Raw genomic sequence first — 24,945 nt, forward strand, 5'->3', positions numbered from 1 at the left:
TTTCGGAGTTCGCGGCCTAATAAAATTGGAAAAATTACCATTTCTATTTCATTTTACAATTGTAGGTCTTTCTTCTTCTTTTTTTTAATGAGTTTTTATGATAGGTAAAACGCAAATTTGAATTACATTTTTATCCATATCTTTTTTTTTTTTTGAAAGGGTTTGATATAATTTGAAATTACATTTTTTTTTCAAATTGGAGGACATGTCCATGTCCAACCATAGGTATATAAGATATGACAATTATGTCCATTGTATGAGGTCTTTTGGATGGAATCAAAAGCAAAATCGTGAGGGTTAGTGCAAAAGCGGACAATATCATACAATTGTAGAGATACATGGGGTACTCGGGGTACACTTGTCCTTAACAAGTGGTATCAGAGCCATGGTCTAAAACCTAATTGTGTTAGTGAAATCCTTGGGTGGCGAACAAGAAGTGGTGAGCCTCGGAAGGTGTAGTCATGGTATAATCTGTGGGTGTACTCTATCAGGTTGTGTTACATTGAACCTTGGATAAGAACAAACTCTCGTTATGATCTCAGAGAGTTGACGGAGGAGTGACTAATTTTATTTATAACTCAAATATAAAAAGACAAAAAATGAGGTTTTTGTTCAAAGAAAGAAAGAAAGACGTGGGTGGCATTATGACTGGGGTGTCGGTTAGAAAGGTTCTTACAATGTTTGTTCAAATCAAGCAGCATTCTCTTTTTTTTTTTTACTTAAGAAGAGCTTTCTAAGAAGGGCTTCGGACCTATAAATGAAATAAACAAAACAAAAAACATGGAAGAATGAAGCAGAATGAACGGAGGCATCAGATCTCCATTGGTACGAGGTCTTTTAGGTGAAACTAAAAACAAAATCGTGAGGGTTATGTCGAAAGCGGACAATATCATACCATTGTGGAGATATGTGAGGTACTCGATATAATTTAAGATATGATTTAGGTTTGGAAGTACATTTAGGTAAGGGTTTGAAGGTGTGTGTTTTGCCATGCTATGCCTAGATGGAATTAGCAGGTAGATGCACCGGCAAAAGGGGCTGTAGCGAGGCGTGGGTCTTCCAAATGTAACCCGTAGTGGTGTTTTGAAGTTTTAATAAAAGCTTTCGTTTGATTTAAAAATATATATATTATTTTAATTTAGATGGTTGAAATTAAAGAGAAGTAATACAACGAATCCATATAATTATTATGTTCACCTTTTTTCTTCCTTTCAAATCCTCCTAAATTTAACAGAACAAACATATTTTTATTAGAACAATAAGTTTACAATTTTTTTCATTAGAACCAAATTTTACTCCTGAAAAATACTGAGAAAACTGAAATTGAGAATAAACTTTTCTTAAATCAAATCTCTAATTTAAACAAATAAAGAAAAATCTTGTTAATTGGGAGGTTATTGAGATTTATCAAAATATGTATACAATAAACAACATTTTTTAATCTTGGATCTAAATAACACACATTTCGCCAAAGCGAGTATACCTCGGTAGTAATTGACATATATCAATCGTCCCCCATCTCCACGTGTTGTACTAAGAAAGAACACGCATCTTGACTTGTATTCTAATCGAGATAATTTCAGGAAGGAGAATCAAATGGTGGGATCCACCTACCTTTTTCATTCACATTCCCTTCAAAACGACAATCTCATTCATCTCCTACACCTTCATCAATCCTTTAGTGAAACCATATTTTTTTATAATTGTTTTATTTTTTATTTTTTCATTTAAACTACTAATAATTTTTCTTTTACTTTTAGTAAAAATGTATACACTTTGATGTAATTTTATTATAAAATATTATAAATTTATATTTAATATTTTAATTATATTTTGTTATTATTAATTAATATTATATTTTTAAAATATAATGCATTATTATAATAATAAAATTTAATAATATCTTATATCAAATGATGATGATTCTAATAAAATAGTATTTTAGTGGAAGTAATTTTATTTTAATTATTTATTATTTATTAATATTAATATTAAATAAATTGTTATGGTAAAAAAATATTTACTATCAATAATAGAGTAATAAAATAAATTATTATTTTAATTAAAAAAATTAGCACAATGTATTTTTAATTAGCTAGAAGAAATTGGTATACTAGTAATTTTCATATATCTGAATTCGATTCGAATTCCAAACAGTTTCAACAAACAACATGAAAGGAGTTCTGTTTCGATTCCAAATTTTTTTTGATAAACAACATCAAAGGAGAACATGGTTGATTTTTATTCCGATTGATTCCCATTCGATTCCTGGTTGGTAAACACGACCTTAATTTGATGTTGTATTATCCATTTTCTCTCCCCAATTAATGTTTTTAATGCTCCCTCTTTTTTCCGTATTTTCCATCTCCCTCCAATTTATGTTTTTGTTTTCCCCGTATTAATGTTTTCACTTCTTCCTTTATTCTAGTGTTCAAAATGTCGAGCGACATGTCGACGTGCCGACATGCTCGACAGGAGGAAAAGTCGATTTTTCCCATGTTGTCGACATATCGTTTTTTTAAGGTTATTTTATTTTCGTCTTCTTCCTACTATGTCACTACAATCTATAATTCTCACAACCTCGATGATTGTAACCTTAGTATGTTCAATGCAACATTCGCATTTTAATACGGTATAAAAGTATACTTAATAAGATTTGGAATTTATTTTATTGATAATTTATAATCTAATCTAATCCTTAGTTACACAATTGAACAATATATATGAAATATTGACATATATAAATTCAAATTAGGTAAAAATTAAAAAGGTAAAAGGAAGTAAGAATAATTTGAGTGAATTGGAGATGTGTAGATTTGATTGGAAGGTTGGATTGATGATTGATTTGAAAATGTGTTTGAAAAATGTGAATTCAAATTTGAAAAGAGAGGTAGTTAAAAAGTAAAAATGTACGAGTTAATTAGAATTTAGAAATGTGTTTGAAAACTAGGTCGGTAATTATCTCATTTCCAAATGAATCCTATTATGAAAGACACTCAAAAGTAGTCAAAAGTTTACAATTAAAGTTTATTTTACATATTCAAATAATCTTCATCAATCTTTATTAAAGGAAAAAAAATCTTTTTTTGGAATTTTGCTTTACATATTCAAATAATTTTCATCAATCTTCATTAAAGAAAAAAAAATCTTTTTTGGATATTTCCATCGACGTCGACATTTTCATAAGTAAAATGGTCATATTCTTACATTTAATGGTTAAAGGTGATCCATTATGAGCTAATTAAGCAACAATTCACTTTAAAATTAAAAACTTTATTTAATATAGTTAATTAATTTTTTTTAATACAATATTTGGAGAGGGGATTCAAACTCAGTACATACCAATTATCATTGAGCTATGTTTGTTTTGTCATAGTTAATTTAAATTAAATATCTAAACTTATTAAATATGAGTTAAGGTATAGTCAAATATGAGTTAGGTATACTCCATTCAAGATCTCATCAGTTCAAATCTTTGATACCCCAATCAATTGTTGTACTAAGAAAATTAAAAATAAAACAATAAACAATAAAAAGTTATCAAACATATTTTTGTTTTATTTTTTATAATGTGAAATATGAAACGGAGAACGAGATGATACCACTTACCAGATGGATGACATGGTTTTTAGAAGGAATGAGATAGTTTAATTAATGATTTAATCGGTAATAATTACAAAATGAAAAAAACAAACTAATAAAAATAACGTTACTAAAGCAAGTATAGCTCTCCAACAAAGAGGGTGTGAATTTGATCTGACCTATCGTGTTGATTAGTCCACCCATGGAGAAAACCTTTGGCCTTTTTTTTTTTTTAATTATTTCTCATATCTTTGGCCATTTTTTTTATAATCTGAGTACACCTGCCTAGCTCAATTTCACTTTTAATTTTATGCTCAGAGTTAGGGTTAGATGGTCGAATGTATATAAGTTGGCCCATTGCATTTGAAAGAGGTTATATTTCAGTGAATGAATTAATTTTGGTGTTTCTACCCTAGGAAGTCATGAGTCTCGTCCCTCTTACAATTATTATTCTCAAGAAAAATCAAGTAGATTTAATCATCTTATCTTGTGAAGTCTTGTGAAGTATTTGATTGTTGGACAAAAAAATTATTCTTTATGATTAAGAATTCTAATCTTGAGATAATTCCAATCTAATTCTTAGTATTGAGTGTGCTAAGATTTTAGGATTAGCGGGAAATAATTTCCAATTCCCTTAACGAATTCATACTATTTTTCTTTTTTTAGTATTAAGGAATTCATACAGTTTGTTTGAGTTCGGATTTGTCAAGCTCGGAAGAAGGAGAGGTCGGAGTGATCGGAAAGATCTTCTTTGAGCAGCCAAATGACCTCCCAGAACACTTGAGGAACATTCGATCTAACTCGCAGAGTATATCTAGGTTTACGTACTTTTCATTTAAGACAAGAATTTCTATTTATAGAAACTGGGCTCGACAGGAACTTCGACACACCCTAAAAACGCGACTGTTGTCGGGTTTTAGGAAACAGCATTACGGATAAAGCTATAGGTCGGCTCAACTTACTTAGGTCATGCCTTTGATTCCGACCTTAGTGAACTTGGACAAATTATTATATTTTACGCGGTTTCCAATCCGTGCAGCTTTACGATTATGACACATGGCAGGTGAAAGATCAGTATCCAACACAGTTCACTTCAAATTTTGTGAGCTAATTCATTATTTAGTGTTGGTATATATGTTGATTACGGATCTATATCAATAGAATACTTATTTTGTCCATTTTCCCTCTAAAACATCTTATATAGATAAATTGGAGTTAGTAGAACTTTTGTATTGCTGAGATTTAAATGTGCCAAATATAATCACAAAAGCTTATATTTTTTAGAGATTTTTTATCATACAAATATTATATATATATAATTTTTAGCTAATTGGATTTTTTTTTTCCTTTTGAAACTAGCTTATTGGAATATCATTTATAATATAAGTTTGTGAATTGAATCATTATAACTTTGCTTTTCTAGCTAATTGGATTATCATTTGGATGAAGTCTTTTGGGTTGAATATCATATCATTAACCTTCCAAGTCCTATTCCAATATATATTACGTACGTTATGATTGAGTTACAAATGATTAATTAATCAAAAAATTATTATTATTTTTTTTAGAAAATATAATGGGTCTCTCTCAAAAATCATATGAAATGGAGTGTGTTATGGCATATAACATGGGCATTTATATGTGCCTTGTGTATTAAAATATGGATGAGGGATTTATATACTAAAAATACAATTATATGAATACAAAGATAATTTTTTCTTTATTTGAATGACAAAATACAAAGATTATATATCATGTTAGGGCTTAATAATTGTTTTCTAAAAGGCCCGTTTGATATTGTTCGTTTTTTATTATTTCTAATTTTTGAAAAATAATTTTTTTATCGATTTGAAAAATAATTTTTAAGTTTGGTAATTTTTAGTATTTTGTAATTTATGTGTTTCTTGTTTCTCAATTTTAAGAAACATTTCTAAAATTGTATAAAAATTTTGAGACGACAAAATCATGTTTCATGTTTCTTGTTTCTACTTTCAATTTTTGTAAGACAGCGATAAAATCATGTTTCTTATTTCTACTTTCAATTTTTGTAAGATTATAATTTTTTACTTACAAATTGCATAATACATATAACATTTAAACTTTAATTTTTAATTTTTATATAAAGTTTCTTTTTACTTTAAAATGGTAGAGAGCAAGAAAAAAAAAATCATTTGAAAGTTTAGAAATCAAATAATTATTTTCTAAAAAAAATATAGAGATTAAAATAAAGCTAAAATAGAATAAACTTAAAAATTTAGGAATTATTTTATTTTAGTACAACAATTAAAGAAGGGAATCCAGACACTCTAACTCAAGTTGACTATTCAACTCCCCTGGCCAATCCTCAATTCAGATGCCATGATCCTAAAACCGAAGAGCTCTCTAAGCAAGCATGTGCGCTACTCCGTTACCATCTCTTTTCGTGAAGCTGTAGGATGCATGAATGACTGTAGCCACCTCCATTTTGACAGTTTGAACAATATTTCCCGTTTCTGATAAATCCTCCACCTCATGAACGAAAAGGTTGAAGATTCTGGCAGAGTCCATTTCCAGCTGCACTGGAAGAAGACCGATCTCCAACGCCAACCGTAGGCCCTCCGAAGTCGCTAAGGCCTCTGCATTATCGACCGACTGACCATGCTCTAGGTATTTCGTAGCAGAAGCCATCACTTGGCCTCTAAAATTTCTAATTATAATCCCTAAACCTGCATTACATTCAATAGGAGAGAATGAAGCATCAATGTTAATCTTATATACCCTTTCAATCGGTGGAAGCCAACGAGTTTCTCTAGGAGGATGGTCCCTCGGTAGAAGATTAGAATTTGCTGTCCAAAAAGCTGTGATGTAAGAAGAGGCCCAAGCCGATAGATCATTGGTTGTCCTGTCCAAATCTGGATTAAAAGCCTTATCATTCCTCCGACTCCAAACTCCCTAAAGGAAAACGACTAATTCCTCAAAATCCGATCAACCCAAAACTTCATTCCAATCCCTAAGAAGAAGCAGCATGTTGTGATATGGTTGAGTTGTAGGAAGGTGAGAGAACTTAGAGTGGAGCCAATGAAATCTAACATGACTACAATCCCAGAACAAATGGAGGTTGTTTTCCCCTTTGTGGCCACAAAAGAAGCAGCAATTTAAGACATCAACTCCTCTTTTAATAAGATTGACACTCGTAGGGAGCCTATCCAAACATAAACGCCAAATAAAAACTTTAATTTTGCTGGGAATCTTCATATTCCAGAGTCCTTTCCACCACGAAGTCATAATCTCAGAGGATGAAGAAGAAGCATGTAAAAGTGGTTGCTTCATCACAGCAATCCTATACCCACACCACCCTTTTCTCGTAGTGTCATATCAGTTTATCCCTCCCATTTCGGCTCCCCAACGGGATAGAGAGAATACCCTTAGCTTCATCAGGAGAGAATGCATCTTGGATTTCATCCACCTTCCAAATAGCTAAATCATAATTTATCAAACTATGAACCATTTACTCAATAGACAATCTTGGAGCTGATAGAATTTTTAGTGAGGGTTGATTTCTGCAATACTTCATATAGATATTCCGTATAAAATTTGAGAGCTTCCTATATTACGTATGATCTCTGCAATACTTCATTATCGCTGATTTCTATTACGCGCATAGCCTTTGAGTACTTTCATCTCCGTTTTTTCTTACCACAAAAAAACGACCCCAAAAATATTTACGACGTGATTGTATATGGTCCCAATGTTAAGTTGAAAAACGCGAAATAGAACTACTACTTCATGGGGTATTTGTGGGAATTAATAATAATAATCATAAATCTCTTTGCTGATTGCAACCATGGAATTCTCAAATAATTAAAGTCATTTTAAATATTCGTTTTTCCACCCTAAAAGAAACACGTCCGAAATCATTTGTGACTTTTTTTTTCTTTCATATCATAGATTCTCAAGATGGACAAACTAACTGTCATCGAATACTATAAATTTTTTTATTTGTCGTGACAATTATAAAGTATCATAAAACTTGGAAAACATCGTAAATCTTCATTTTTCCGGCCAAAATTGCGCCCCAACCATTTCATAACAATTTTTCACGATTAAAAAAAGTTCAGTTTTTGTTACCGTTTTTAACTATAATAAAATTTTAAAAAAATTAGGAAAGCAACATTTTTTCGGCAAAAAAAATACACTCTAATAATTTATGACAGTTTTTTTCTACAAATTTTTTTACTGTTCATAACTGTTATATAAGCTAGTATTGTTTGGGATGAGAGTGATTGTTGTTTTGATTAAGATGAGATCTAAACCTATACAATTTTTTTTACTGTTCATAACAGTTATGTAAACTCAATTTTGTAGTATTGTGTGGGGACGAGAGTGGAGCTTGTTTCGATAAAAGCTAAGATGAGATCTGAACTCTAACAACCAAGTTTGTTTGTTAAAAATTTAATTTGTGTATGTTGTAATTAAGGTTCCTCTCCAGTATTTAGTTGGCAAAAATACGTAATCACAAAATTATAAATAGTAATTTTTTCTTTAGGTAAAAAAAAGTGCGGAATTTAAACCTCGACTTTTTAATTCAGAATATATACTTGAACCAATTGAGTTTTGTTCAAATTGACAAATAATAAGTTTTTTGTAACTATTAAAAAATATAATAAATAAGCAGTACAAAGCTAACTAAAATAGTACAATTTATCTCCAAAATCAATAAGAAATAGTGGAATTAAGGTACCCTATGTTGTAAAAAAATATTGGAATCGGATAGAGTAAAAAGCAGCTAAAATAGATTTGAGAAGAAGTAGAGAGGAAAGAAAAAGAAAATGACAAAGCGATTTTATGTGGAAAGCCTCTAAACGAATTAGGGTAAAACACCACCGGCAAGGAAGAAGAAATCCACTCAATAAAATAAGAGTTACAAATTTTCTTTCTTATGGAAAACAAAATCCCTTAAAAGAAGAAACATTCTCTATCTTTATCTCACCAAGTCTCACACTCACATTTTATCTCACTTGGAATTCGAGAATTTTTGGGATGGTTTGCCAAAGCATGGTGCCCTCCTATTTATAGCCCATCCATACTTACTCAAGCAAATTTATATATGGCTATAATTATGCCACATAATAACCTTGGATAGATGATGATCTAGTGACCACAATTTTGCCACATATTGTACTCTAGTAGCTTCTAGATTGTTCAATTATCCAATGAAGCTTCTTGAGCAAACTAACTTATCTTAATGGCTTCTAGAGATTTCTATCTCCAAAGAGGCTTCTTGAGCAAGATTTGGAAAACCACTTATGATTTCTAGAGGCTTCTTGAACATGCTTGGGAAATGTTATTTAACAATCTCCCACTTGGAGATTTGATTGATAATCAATCACATCTCCACACCATTCTTTCTACCTTGCCACCTTCATGTTGCTTATGTTTCTGCTAGGCCATTCGAGGATCGACACCAATTGAACTTGTCAGCATTGACGGTCTTTGTTAAGTAGTCTGCTAGGTTTTCTTTTATGTGAATTTTGTGTAAGTCCACTGTTCCTTCCTCCACTTTCTCACGAATGAAGTGGTATTGCACTTGGATATGTTTTGACTTGGAATGGAAAGCTGGATTCCTTGCAAGGCACTCTGACTGTCACAAAACAAAGAAATATTCTTCTGTTCATGCCCAAGTTCCTCCAATAGCATTTTCAACCAAACTGCTTCTTTACTAACTTGTGTAGCTGCAACATACTCTGCTTCTGTTGTTGACATAGCCACAACTGAATGCAGTTTTGAAACCCAGCTTACAACTCTGCTAGCAAAAGTGAACACATATCCGATGGTGGATTTCCTTTTATCACGATCACCTGCATAATCTGAGTCAACATATCCTATGACAATAAAGTATGATCCTCCATAACACAATGCAACATCAGTGTATCTTTTGATGTATCTAAAGATCCTTTTAACAGCTTTCCAATGCTTTCGACCTAGATTCGTCATATACCGACTAACTACCCCCACTGCATGTGCAGTGTCTGGTCTAGTACAGATTATGGCGAACATTAGGCTTCCCACTGCTGATTCATACGGTACTTGAGACATCTCCATCCTCTCTGCTTCACTGCTAGGGCTCATACTAGAAGATAACTTGAAATTAACAGGAAGAAGGGTAGAGATTGGCTTACAGTTTTGCATGTTGAAGCATCGCAAAACTTTCTTCAAATAATTTTTCTATGATAGCCAAATCTTCCTGTTATTTCTGTCTCGGTAAATTTGCATCCCCAGGATCTTGTTTGCTGGTCCCAAGTCCTTCATTTCGAACTCCCTAGCCAACTAAGCCTTCAATTATTCGATACGATCTTTCTTGGGGCCTGCCACCAACATGTCGTTAACGCACAACAGCAAGACAATAAAGTCTTTTTCACCAAACCTCTTGAAATATGCACAAGGGTCTGCATTAAGTCTGTTGTATCCAAGGCTCACAATGAAGGCATCAAATCTCTTGTACCAACACCTCGGCGCCTGTTTAAGATCGTATAGAGATTTATTCAACCTGCAAACGAAGTTCTCTTTTCCTTTTACTTCAAAGCCTTCTGGTTGGAGCATATAAATTTCTTCTTCAAGATCTTCATGGAGAAAGGCAGTTTTAACGTTTAACTGCTCCAACTGTAGATCAAATGTAGCACACATTGCCAAGACTGTTCTAACTGTAGTCAGTTGAACTATTAGAGAAAATATCTCATTGAAGTCTATACCTTCTTTCTAAGCATATCTTTCACCACCAATCTAGCACGATACCGCTCCAGTTGATCATCGTTGTTGCGTTTGATCTTATACACCCACTTGTTGTCAATGAGCTTTCTCCCTCGTGATAGCGTTACAAGTTCTCAGGTCTTGTTCTTATGGAGAGCTTCTATTTCGTCCTGCATTGTTGTCATCCACCGAGTAGCATCTGAACTAGTCATTGCCTCTTGGAGAGATAATGACTCTCCATCCTCTGTTAGAAGACAATATGCAACATTACTCTCCATAATGTAATCAGACTGCCAACAGGTGGTTTTGTCAGCCTATCTGATCTACGAGTCTCTGGTACTTGTGATCCTTTTGGTTCTTGGATCTCGTGCGTTGGTTCACCTTCAGAAGAGTCTTCTTCAGATTCTTTCTCCACGTGTACCGTTGTAGTCTCTGAATTTTTATTTACAGTGCTATCATCTTCTACAGCTTGTCTCTTGTCCTCCATAAAGATCACAACCCTGCTGATGATAACCTTGTAGGCAGTGGGATCCCATGGGCGAAACCCCTTCACACCATCAGCATACTCTAAGAATAAATATTTCTTGGATTTTGGATCCAACTTTGTAGTTTCTTGGGCATTGTACATTACATACACCGAACTTCCAAATGTATGGAGGTTTGAATAACCAGCTGACTTGCCCGTCCACATCTACATCAGTGTCTTCAGCTTAATTACGGTTGATGGAGCACGATTCACTACATAACAGGCGGTATTAACTACTTCTGCCCAGAAAGCTTTGTATAAGCCTACAGCTGCTAACATTGCTCTGTCCTCTCCACCAATGTTCTGTTCATCTGCTCTGCTACTCCATTTTGCTGAGGAGTGTAAGCCGTTGTGAACTGCCTCTTGATGTCTTCATGATTTTAGAAATCTGCAAACTCATTGCTTGTATATTCCCCTTGCCAGATTGAAGTTCTACCTGCACTTTGAACACTTTGAAGACCGAACACACATTTGCCTTCCTCTTGATAGGATACACCCAACATCTTCTAGAGTAGTCATCTATAAAGGACACGAAGTACCTTGCTCCTCCTAGAGATGTAACCGGTGCTTACAATACATTAGAGTGAACCAATTCTAGAATCTCTTTACTTCTAGAATTTGATGTGTTGAACTTTAACCTGTGCTGCTTACTTTTAACACAATGCTAACAAAAGGATAGAGATACCTTAGTGAGCCGTGGGAGTAGATTCTGCTCTGCAAGAATCTTCATTCCTTGTTCGACATGTGTCCAAGTTTCTGGTACCAGATCATCGAGAGCTTTTCACTTGGACTTCTTGAGGCAACTGATGCTTCCCCATCTTGTAAAGTCTCTCCTTCCAACATGTACAAGTTTGTAGCCACCTTTTTTCCCTCCACCTCAAATCGCCTTCATGATTCATTTTTCCATGATCACCTTGCAATCAAGGTCATCTAGTTGACCTATCGAGAGCAAGTTCTTTGTCAGGCCTTCTACATGTCGCACTTGTGAATTGTGCGAACTGTATTGTCATGGAACTTCAACTTGATAGTTCCAATACCGACAATTTTCAGGGCATGACCGTCAGCTGAACACAAATCCTATAGAGACAGGTTCATAATGATGGAACCATTCTCGTCAAGAGGTCATGTGATAAATGGCTCCTGAATCCATAAACCACACGTCAGCTAGACTCTTTCTGCCTTCAACAGTTGTCGCTGCTTCACAACACAAGACATCACCTTTATTTGAGGTGCTTGCTACATTTCCTTGAGGATTGGAATCTTTCTTATTTAGACTCCAACAATTCTTCTTCAGATGTCCCTTCTTACCACAGTGGTAGCACTTTATGTTCTTCTTACTTCTTGATTTTGCCCTTCCTTGATTTTGGCTCCCACTTGAGCCACGTTCCGTTGATCTACCTCTTGTCACCGCCAGAACCTCTGCTTGTTGCGAACTCGCCAACTTATCTACTTTGTTCTTGTGCCGATTTTCCTCTTCCATGACAGCAACTCCAATAGCTTCAAAGTTTAGATAGTCAGTGAGAACATTATTTGTCAAGTTGATGACAAGTTGATCATACGAATCAGGAAGACGTTCATTTGGCTCTATTTTACAACCCAGTGATGTGAGTTGAGAAAATAGAGTATTCAACGTGTTGATGTGCTCTGTCATTGGAGTAGATTCTGACATCCAAAGAGTATACAATCTCCTCTTAAGGAAAATCTTGTTGTGAAGTGATCTGGCCTCGTACAACTTCTCGAGATTATCTCAAATCTCATTCGCAATTTTCTTCTCCTCTATGCTTGACAACACTTTATCTGCTAGGACCAGATGAAGATTTGCAATAGCATTCTTATCCATCTCGTTCCATTTATCATCTGTGACATCCACTGGCCTCGCACTACTGGTTGCAAGGTAATTATCTTTTCTCAAGATAGCCTTCATCTTCATCTTCCACAACGAGAAATTAGTCCCGTTGAATTTCTCAATCTCGTACTTTGCCGCCATTACTTCTATTGCGAATTGTAGACAATCATGCACACCTTTCAATTAAGGTGAAAAATATCTAACTTATTTTATGATGTGAAGGATTCACTTTTAGTGGCAACCACAGAACATAAGATAAGTAAATATTAACACCTAAAACCAGGCTCTGTTACCACTTGTTGTAAAAAAGGATTGGAATGAGATAGAGTAAGAAGCAACTAAAATAGATTTGAAAAGAACTAGAGAGGAAAGAAGAAGAAAATGACACAGTGATTTTACGTGGAAAACCCATAAATGAATTAGGGTAAAAAAACCACGGGCAAGGAAGAAGAAATCTACTCAATAAAGTAGGAGTTACAAACTTTCTTTCTTATGGAGAACAAAATCTCTCAAATAAAAAACACTATCTATCTTCATCTCACTAAGCCTCACAGTCACACTTTAGCTCACTTCGAATTGGAGAATTTTTTGGATGGTTTGCCAAGCATAGGTGCCCTCCTATTTATAGTCCATCCATACTTGCTCATCAAGCAAAATTATATGGCTGTAATTGAGCCACATACTAACCTTGGATAGATGATGATCTAGTGGCCACAATTTTGTCATATATTGTACTCTAGTAGCTTCTAGTTTCTTCAATTATCCAATGAAGCTTCTTGAGCAAGCTTACTTATCCCGGTAGCTTCTAGAGATTTCTATTTCCAAGGAGGCTTCTTGAGCAAGATTTAGCAAACCACTTGACCTAGTGGTTTCTAGAGGCTTCTTGAGCATACTTGGGAAATATTATTTAACACCCTATACAGCTTGGTAAAATTTATGGCTCTAATTAGGACACTTATGACTAAGATTATATGCTTAGTGGATAGGGAATGGTCAGTAACGATACAACACATCTGTAGGGAGGCAAAATTCTATGTAGATTGGTTGGCAAATCATGCTTGTAATAGCTTTCATATCTGCGAAGAGCCTCCTAGAGGTCTTCTTCATCTATTGATGGCGGGTAGTGTAGGGGTCTCCATGCCCCGCTTTATTACTTTTAGTTTCTTGTATTTTGGGCTTTTTGTCCCTTTGTTACTCCGAAAAAAAACTTGGTAAAATTTTTATTTTCTCCTAGTCTTAGTCCAATCCATAAATGTTTTTAAAACCCCCTTTTGAAATAATGCTACAAAATTAGGTTTTAATGACCTAATTTTAGGACACAATAAAAATCCCAAGTTTGAAATTTGGCTAGGAGACTTTTCATTTGTATTTACAAAGTCTTTACCTACTCTAAATGCATTATATCATCTTCCACATGTATTAATTATTTGTAGAATAGAGAAAAGTTTATTTAATTAATGATGGTCTTTTTAATACTATAAATTATAAATTATTGAATAAAATCAAATTTATTTATAAGCTAAGCCTATAGTAATGAGAAAAATTAATAAAACCTTGAATTGAAATATTTGTTAGCTGCAGCCATTACCAAACCCCACTTGGAAAAACAAATGGGATGTTTTGTAATTGGTGAGAAAATGAAGTTGGTGGCACGAATTTTGTTAACTTTCTTTTCCATAAAATGATGTGTAGAGAAAAAAAATACTCTTTTGTTAGGTTACCATATTAATTATTATATCCATCAACTGTTACTTTTCTTATGGTTAAAATATATTTTACCTAGTTTAATTATGTATCTAAATTCTTGTAATATTTTTGTTCTCAATGTGTTATTAATTTTTCTTTATAACACAAGTTTTTGAATTAACACAAATATGTAGGGTCTATTTAGTTGGAAACTTCGATGATGTTTTTTGTTTCCAGATTTGATTCAGTGAATACGCGTTTGGCAGGATTTTGGAGATTCGTTATTAAAATTGTCTTCGAATTTTGTGATCCAAACGGTAGAAATTCTGAAAACAAAGTTGTTTTCAGTGTTTTCAGATTCAGAATTTGAAAATTTTAAAATACAGAATTACATTAAAAATGATAAAAAATTTGATAAATATATTACTTCATATTATAAACTCATTTTATGTTTGTTAAAATTAAAATATGTAAAATATAATGTATTCTAAATTATATAATCTTATAAAATAATAATTATACAAAATTTAAAAAAAGTGTTAATAAATTAATTAATATAAGTTTAGATTAAACTAAAATTTAGTTTGTAACTACTTCTAGTTTATCAATATATTACTAAACACACATTGAACAATTTTTTAATTGAGATTCAATTACCAAATTTGCTACCAAACACATATCTGAAAACATTGAAAACAAAGAATAAAACTATGGTTTTCATTGAATCTATTGTTTTCAAATTTTTGTTTTCTGATTACCAATCAAGCACACCCGTAGGAACTCAATGAGAATTTAGATGAAAAACATTATGCTGCATTGCGGAAAGAGCCACAACCTTGAAAGACAATCTCGGTACGACCACGGTACTATATCGTATGTTCGTCGGAGTCGAATGAAATCAAAAAAACATACCTAAAAAAAATTTCAAAAGTTTTGTCTGGTCTCTAAAGAACAAAACTCAAAGAAAGTAAATAAAAATATTTTAACTGAAATAATTATTTAAAACGTTACAAAATAAAATGAATTAATTCAAACGTTAAATAATTAATTAAAAATAAATAAAACGTTATTATTAAAACTTTAAAATATAAGCAATAATAATAATAATAAAAAACAATAGTTATTTTTCTTTGTAAATACACATTATCAGTTGTCATTCCCTATATATATATATATAAAAGAGCATAGCTCAGCGGTATGACATATATCTCCAACCGAAATGTTGTAAGTTCGATCCTCCACTCGCATCTTCGTTGGGGGCCATCTCCATCCCCATCATCGCTGGGGATTTTTTCCTCCATCCCCGCCACCGTCCCAAAAAATTTGGAGCAAGGAACCCGTCCCCATTAATTTTTAATTTTTTAATTATTTTTTGTTATTAATAGTATAAAAAGTGAACGAAAAGTGGCTAAATGATATTTATCTAGAGTTTTTTTAAGTAAAAAGTATTTATAAAATTAATATATATTAATATTATTATATAAAAAATATAAAAAAAATAATAAAATATTAAATAGGGTGGGGTCGAGGACGAGGACAAGGCGGGGAATCCTCCCCTCGTCCCCGATTGGGATCCCCGGTTTGACCCGACTCGGGTCAAACCGGGGATGGTCGGGTACTCGCGGGGATTGAGTCTCGCGGGTTTTTTTGTCCTCCCTAGCTACAATAAATATTATTTCACTCAACAGGTTGCTACCAAGCTTTATCCTTACTCCTCAGGTTGTTACAGTGTATATTTTGTCTTTATTCTCTTTTCTAAAATAAAATAATTTTTCAATTAAATATATTAAATAAATGAAGAAATTAATTAATTATAATTTTAATTATAAATAAGTAAATCAATTTAATTAAAATGACATGTAATAAATAATTAATTCGACAATTTTTTCTCTAGTTTTTTTTTTTCCAAATGATCCAAGAAAAATATAATTTTTTTTGTTATTGGTATTTATTTCTAGCTTTTTTCTTCTTCATTTTATATAGTTGTTCATTTTGTTTCTACCATTTTTATTTACTTTTTGTTATCACTATCACATTTGTAAAAGACGTTATAATTTTGTATAATTATTTATCTTAATTTTAATATATTCTTTTTAACTTAGGAAGTTAATAGTTTTTAAACAAATATTATTTAAAAGATTTTTACTTTTTAATAAAATGTAATTGTCAAATAAAAATAATTGAAATTTAATAAGTAATTTCGATGATAATTAAGTAATAATCAATTTTTTTAGAATAATTAAGTAATCAAATTTACTTAAGATAGTAAATAGCGAAAAAAAAATAAATGGTTGATAACATTTTCTCTACGGTAAAATTTACGTCGAATGAATTTGTATACTCTTGTTTAAACTTTGATAAATACTTGAAAAGTATTTTCCTAGATAATTGAATAACTTATTTATTTTAAAAAGTGGGTGTACAAATATATTAAAATATTTTATATATCCTTAAAATAGTATTTCTTAATTTCATAAGAAAATACATGTAAATTATTTTAATTAAATAATTAGTTTATAAATTATATTTTTTAAAAGAAAATTAAACTCGACCAACCAAACACAAGTTTAATAAAGCCAATTTAACAAAATACAAAACACACAATTAACAAATTTAGACTTAACTAACATCAACCAAACACAAAGTTAACAAATCAAACTTATTTTATGGTATTATTAACTTTTTTTTTTTCAAATTTGTTTAATGTCTTACTCTCATGGATCGAATATTGAATAATATATTGTTTAAACTTTTGAAGTATTATACGAAACAATAATAAGAATCAAATTCATAGAAAATAAAAATAAGAGGTATTTTTTTTCGTAAACTAAAAAATTGACAGAATTTTAAATTTTAGTTTTTAGAATCTATGGAGAGAAAAAAATTTGTTTCGTGTCATACTTTATTGATAAAATATTATAAGTGAAATATACATTAAAATTTTAAAATATAACTTAATATATGTTTTATAAAAATAAGAACAAATTCATACAAAAACAATTAGCATTTTTTTTTCAAACACCAGAGAATGCAAGAAATCTATAAAATAAAAAAAATAGAATTACTTCATTCGATCGTTTAATAACTACTTCATGATTAACATGATTTAACAGTGAAAAACTACTTTTTTATATGTGAAGAAAAAACTTTATTGTATAATATCAACATATTTTTGAGTTGTCTATATACGTTTCACTCTTAATTAATTACAAATTTTGACATGTATAAATTTTTGTATTAGAAAAAAAATCAAAATTTGACATGTATACATTTTTGTATTAGAAAAAAAAATCACACCTTTCAGTTAGGAAGAAAATCAATAATTATATTAAATAATTACTTAATCTAAAATAACCGTGTTAAAAAAATATTTCCTAACTTTTATTTATTTACTATTAATGATAGTTAATTATTATGTAATTACTTTAATCAATTTTTTTTTTTTAAGAATTCTTAGTTTTATATATATATATATATATATATATATTCAAAATGTAAAGTTTCACCACATTCCAAAATTTCTAAACCATGTGCAATGCACGTGAATCTAACTAGCATATATAAATGGGGCTATGAAGGAGAATCTTTCTCTACCAATTTTACCCTCAAATTTTTAATATATATCTATTTTGCCTTTCAAATTTTTAAGGGATGCGATTGGTCGAGATGTTTATTGATTTAATACGTATGTCTTACACGTCTATTTTGTCCTTCTATTTGGATCTAGGAGTCTATTGAGAGAAACGGTGTGATCGAGACCATAGAGATGTGCCTATTTCACATATGGGTATGATGGAGATTAGAGAGTTGTGTCACACATCCTTTCACACATTCAAATGATAAGTTAATACAATAGAGGTGCAACTCTTCGCATAGGTGCGATTGCAAACCATCTATAAATTAAAAGAAAACTAAAGTGATCATTCATACACTTTGTCTTTTTTCTCCATTTGTCGAGAACGTCTATTAAGGTTTTTTCTTTGATCAGACAATTCACATCATTCCAAAAAATAATGAAATTTAGTAAGTAAAAATTGTGTCAGATTGAAGATTTGAGAATCCACAAATTTATTTGATTTTATCTTCAAGTTTTGATATTTAGTTAATGTTATTTTTAAGTTTTAAAATACAAAATATTCATGTTATATTTTAGTTTGAACGTTGATAGTTATTCTAGAATAGTTCTCTTAGTTGATGTTGGTTTTAACTCCTTTTGAATTCTGTTTATATTATGTTTACATTTTTTTTAAATATTTTTATAGAATAATTTTTTTATGAATGAAAATCTACACCAACTGTAATCCTACCAATTTGGTGAAAAAAAAATCAACAAGAATACGAGATTATATGAAAAGTAAGTCTTCATCATTTGTATTCCTTAATTTCTTTTTTTTTCAAGTTTTTTAATTTATTTTTCCTTCTATTATCTTTAACAACTCTTAATTTTTTCACACGAACAAGTTTCAAACTTTTTTTTTTTAATTTCAAACTAACTTATTATTTGATCTATTTTTTTTTCGTTTTAAAATCATACGTATATTTATAGTAGATTTTAATAGACATTAACTCTACAACATTGTCATTAGTTTGTATAATGTGCATATGATTTATTTATTTTTTAATTTATAATGATAAAAATTTAGAGCATCATTGTTTTTTTTCTCTCAATTTTGTTTGATATCTTTCTTTAACTAAATAAAATATTACTAACGATTTTAAAGTGTAATTGAAGATCATCTTTGAAAATAAGTAGTCATAAAAAAATTTTAAAAATAAGAGGTAGATTTTTTTTTTCAAAAACTAAAAATTTAACATAAATTTAAAATTTAGGAGTTAGTAATTACTTTCTCTCCTAAAAATATTTTATTTTATAATTTTAAAATATAATCCAATATCTCTTTTATAAAAAAAAATGTTGTAAAAATAATAATAATAATAATAAGCATTTGTTTTATAAACTAAAGATTTTACATGATGATAATAAAGATCTCCCATAAAATATCTCAAATAAATAAAAAGAAATTACTTATTTCACTTTTTTTTACTACAATTACATATTTATCGTTTCATTTAATAGCTATTCGATTAGCATAATTCGCATTTTTTCTTTAAAATTTTTAACTTATTTTTATGTCAATCTTGCAATATATTACTATTTCTAAATGAAAATTAATTCGAATTTTAGTATTAACTATGAACATGGAGCCGTCAAAAAAAAGAAAAACTATGAACATGGAAAAAGTTGTTTCCATTATATGGACTTAAACTTTAATTATCTATGATATTTTTTTTTATCATTTTCTCGCTTTCATTATTTTTAAAATTCAATAGTTAAACATCAATAAAAGGTATATTCATTAACATTTAAAATTTTAGCATAAAAAATTACATTCTAAAGTTTTTAACTCACGTGCTTATAATCTAACTAGTGTGTTAAAAAGATTAAGCCATGAAAATATAGAAAGGTGGATTTTGTGAATTTGAACCAAATCAATCGATGACTCTAATCAAATTAAATCAACCAAAATCAATAAAATTTATTCTAAACAAATAATTAAGTAGTTTTTAATTAAATTATGTGGAAATGAATGGATTGACACATACGACCAACATACATTATTTAAAACCGTTTGAATCAAACTTGGTTCAATTGATTTCAACCCTTCATTTTCCATTTTGCCTTATGTAACTTCCTTGAAAGCAAGAATTTGATTTAAAGAAAATAAACTTTATGCATAAAAATGATCTACAAACTTAAAATTTTCAAAACATTGCCAAACCGAGCCTAGTTCAAATTGTTAAGGCATCTATCTCTGATTAGAAGGTAACCCCCACCCCTACAATGTTGTTCTAAAAAAAAATTTCAAAACATTAAAAACAAAATTAGAAAGTAGCACAAACATTTATGTTTAAATCTCATATTGTGGTTCCTACATTCAAATTTATTCAATTTTAATCTATAAACTTTGAAAATGTCAGCAAGTCTGTGAACTTTTAAAAATAAATCGTTTTGGTTTTCAATGTCATGGAAGTTACATTAGCTAATTCGAGCCTACTAGGATAAGTTCAACCAAGAGACATGTCTGAATCCCACCCGTACTAAAAAAAAATATTGAAGCTACAATTACTACATGGATATTAATATGCTGACAACATGTTCTTCTTTGAATGATACTTATATGTAATAGTAGTTTGCTTAAAAACAAAACACTTTTTTCAAAAGTTACCCGAATTAAACTCACCAAAAATGAAAAGATAAACCTAAAAATTAATCTTTATATATAGTGAGAGGAGGAAAAAGAAAAAATTGGCCTCCCCAAAAATATCAGCTGTAGAAGGGAGTTGGTGGGAGGAATTTTTGGGGTGGGCCCCGGTGGTTTCGGGCCAATTTTATACGTAATTCTGCTTCTAGAAGCTCTATATTACAGCCTACCTATTTTGCAACCACTAGTAGTACCATTTCCATTTCCATGTGTCTCATTCTTATTTATTTGGTGAAATCTGTCAATTCACTTTGCATTATATATAAACACCATAAACTCACCTCATTATTTCAGCCACAAATCCAGTCCATTATTAATAATTAATTAGATTTTGAGACCACTCAAATCAATTTAGTCTCATGACGAAATTTTATCTACTCTATTTTCCATCATTTATGCGTCCCTGTCATGGAAGTTTGTTTGTTTGTTTTTTGGAAAATAAAAATAAAAATTTGTAGTGTAGATTGGACCACTTTATTGGAAAGTTGTAGCTTTTCTCAAGTATGTTAAGAAATAATTGTTCGAAAATTTTTCTCATTGTGCTCTATTATGCATAAAATGTTTAAGAAATTGACCCAATTCCATGAAGCTCGGACTTGAGTGTGGCTGATGAAGGATGAAACTTGTACAGAGGGAGAAAAGGCTTTTCATGCTTAAATAAGTTCAAATTCGATCTATTATTCAAAAAGAGAATAATTTTACGTACCTATAAAATGAACCAGGATCTCTCTATTCATAGATTTCGGAATCCGACATCACTCACTGAATCGTTACAATTGTCTTGTAAATCGTGGTGTGTTGTCTGAAATGCCATTAGAGGTAAATGACGCAAAGTGCTTATAAACATCGGCTCGTCCATTACATGGATATGTCATCGATGGCTATATTGGTCAGCCCGACCTTTACGAAGTATCGTGTTTTCTATTTTTCTTTTTAAGGTTCGATCTTCAGATGGAGCCATTATGATGGCTTGACGCTTTCTGACCTGTGGAATGTTGACACATGGCAGTCGAGAAATCACCTCTAACGTAGAACATTGACTTTGGTCGAAAACGTCTTTCTACGAGTATTGTTAACTATATCATTATATTTTTATAATGATATTATATTGATCATAGCAATAAATGACGACCTTACTTATATATCCGATATTTTTCATGCTTCTACGAATTTGAACATAAATTCGCATCTCCAATCCCCCAAGAAACAAATTTACTTTTAAGGACATTGTGTAACATGCTAGCCTTAGCTACTCAAATATCAAATTATTATTTTCATCTAGTTTAATATAATTTTACAAATAGCATAATTGCATATTTTGGTAATACTATAATACTGGAATAATCTCAACTTACTTTAGTTCTGATGTCCCATGAGTTGAGGCGAAGAGACAAAATTTTGTATCGTAACGTTTTACGTACCTACATATCCATGATATGCTTATTTTTCAAAAAAATAGAGAAGGAAGACAAACTATAGGAAAACTAAAATAAAAAAAAATTGTTGTTTATACATAATTTTGAGTTGAGACAAATTAAGGGGGGACGAATTGTATTTTCAAATTAGAATAATTATTTTTTTAGTGTAATTTGAACATATAACAGAGTTTTCAAATGAGAATAATTAACCGATAGTTAAAGTGAACATAATTTAGTGGTAATTAATATATCTCTCCAATGAAGAGGTAAAAAATATTTTTATTTTTTATTATTTTAATTACCATTCAAATATAAGGAGGTGAGATTCCCAAGTTTTGAAAGAGATAAATATTAACATCTTGATCGTGGATTAGTAAATCATTAAAACTATTAATTAACGTGATTTTGTCAAATTCACATGGAAGCCAAAGTAAATGGAGATGACCGACTCTTGACTTGTTTCTTGATGAATTGGAAAGGTAATAATGAACAATAATCAATGACCTCTGGAAAATTAAATGACAATAATAAGAAAATTTTCTCCCTCTCTTTTTTCCTCATTGGCCAGCATCATGGAAGATTGTATGGTAATTTCCATACATTGACTTCTCTTGATTTATATCTCTAATTTTATTGGCTGTTGACTCTTTACCTTACTCAATTTTCTCTCTCTAGTCTTCATGTTCCTACCTCTACATCACACTGTTCGTTCAAGTTTAGAACACAAAATTCTTCTTCTTGTACAATTTTGTTAACTTTTTCTTTTTCAATCTGTTTTTGTGTCTACATTTTTAGTCATAATCAACCGTAGTTTGAGTTTGGATTCGCCAAGCTCGGAAGAAAGATAGGTCGGAGTGATCGGAATGATCTTCCCTGAACTACTAAATGACCTCTCAGAACACTTGAGGAACCTGCAAAACAATGTTAACACTTCGACGAGCAAGTTAGTTCCAATCCGATCTAACTTGTCGAATATGTCTAGATTTGCGTACCTTGCATTTAAGACAGAAGTTTATAGAAATTGGACCCGACAGAAACTCTGACACACCCTAAAAATGCGGCGTGTTGTCGGGTTCGAAAGAGACACCGTTACGGACATCACTGAAGGTCAGTTCGGCTCCTTAGGTCGCACTCCATCTGCCGACCTCAATGTTTTAAGGTTAATTTCTATATTTTGCACGGATGCCAATCCAACCCACCTTTTCAATTCTGACACGTGGTAAGTAAAAATTCATATCCAACACTTATGGATAATTTCAAGTTTATAAAATAAGACACGTAAAACATTAGATATATTATAACCTATCGCACATGGTAGGTCTTTGATTGTATTATGATAACGAGTCTCTTTATATTTTTACAATGTTATGCATGATATTAAGTGCAATTCTTTGAACATAAGGCTCATGACTTTATTTTTAGTATCACCCAAAATGTCGTGTATTAATCGAAATATTGTCTCATACTTATATATACATGATCTTTTCGTTTTCTTTATTTAACCAATGTGAGGCTTTGGTCTGCATTCCCAACCTAGAAATTTTCTTTTCTTTGCCTTTTGACTCGCTTTAGTCAAGTAGTATATGATCAAATTGTTTCTATCAATATAGTCACATTAATTAATGCGGACATAAATTCTTAAAAATAATAAAATTATTATTATTATTATTATTTATTAAAGAGAAAAAGAAAATCACTCCATGAAATTTAAAAAGATAAAAAAAATTAATAACTACCTAAATCAATCTGAGTTAAACTCAAGTTTAAACTTAATAATTGGGTATATAGTGAATTTTATTTATTTTTTTTTATTTTTTGCATTGTTGGACCAAAACAAAGCAATGGGCAAGAAGAAGCATTTTACCAATTAAGGTAAAATTGATTTTTTTTTAATTTACAGAAGAAAAGGAAAAATCTTTATTTCGTTTTAAAAATATATGAGATAGATATTAAATTCTGGTCTCAATATTTCAATTGACATTTCTATATGTTTATAAATTTGATGTAGAAAAAAAAAATTGGCAAAATAAAAAATATATTATTAATGAAAATTTTAGCTTTTTTTTAGTAAAATACTTATTTATTAATTTAAAAAATTATTTTGTATGAAATTGTAGATTTTTGTAATTCCTTCTATTTTTTTAGTGTAATAATTTAAGGATACGAGGATCAAACTTACAACTTTGAAGGAATGAGTATATGTCAATTACCGTTGAACTATACCTATATTAGCAATTACAATTCCTTCCATTAATACCAACATTTTATGGATATTTCATTTTTTTTTATAAAATCAAAACTTCAACATTTCATTTCAATTAAGTCTAATATGAATAATTAAAAATTTTATTTGATGAGGTGGAGGGCGTAGTTGGTGAATTGAATGGGGGAGGAGTGCAATTTACGTCTTTTTGTGTCTAACAGCTTTAAAGTGGAGTTGACTTTATTAAAATAAAATATTTATTTATTTATTAATATTAATGTTATTTTCAGTTAAGAGGTTGGTGAAGATGAGATGTTTGTCCAATGCTCCACCATTCTTTTTAAAAAATTTTTATCAAAAAAATAAAAAATAAAAAATCTCTTTGTACTTTTTATTTTGCTCAGAGGTAACGTTTAGGAATTCTTCTCCTGCCACTGCCACGGGATATCTTAATTCTTATTTTCCAATAATTTTAAATAAATTATTTAATATTGTTTCTGTCCACATTCTTTTAATGGCTGCACTGCAGACGGTTGTTCTTTTTTTTTTTTTTTTTTGAAGCACTTTTCTTTCTATTTATATTTTAATTATTCTCCCCCTTTTAATTTTAAAACTAGATGCCCATTTCGTTTCATCTTTATCACTGAGAAAAGTATGCTCGCATTTACACTCTCTTTGACAACATAAATGATTTA

General features: G+C 30.5%; 1 long non-coding RNA gene across 1 annotated transcript; it reads right to left on the reverse strand.

Annotated features, from left to right (window-relative positions):
* Positions 1–8,478: 8,478 nt before the first annotated feature.
* On the reverse strand, positions 8,479–13,256 carry LOC148211005 (uncharacterized). The gene is made up of 2 exons (XR_015791221.1): positions 11,520–13,256; positions 8,479–11,383 (listed from the first exon to the last, which is right to left on the reverse strand). It is a non-coding gene; the product is annotated as an uncharacterized LOC148211005 (long non-coding RNA).
* Positions 13,257–24,945: the final 11,689 nt, after the last annotated feature.

The sequence above is a fragment of the Momordica charantia genome (assembly GCF_013281855.1).
Source record: "Momordica charantia cultivar OHB3-1 chromosome 6 unlocalized genomic scaffold, Mcharantia_2.0 BLBB01000006.1, whole genome shotgun sequence".
Taxonomy (NCBI): Eukaryota; Viridiplantae; Streptophyta; class Magnoliopsida; order Cucurbitales; family Cucurbitaceae; genus Momordica; species Momordica charantia.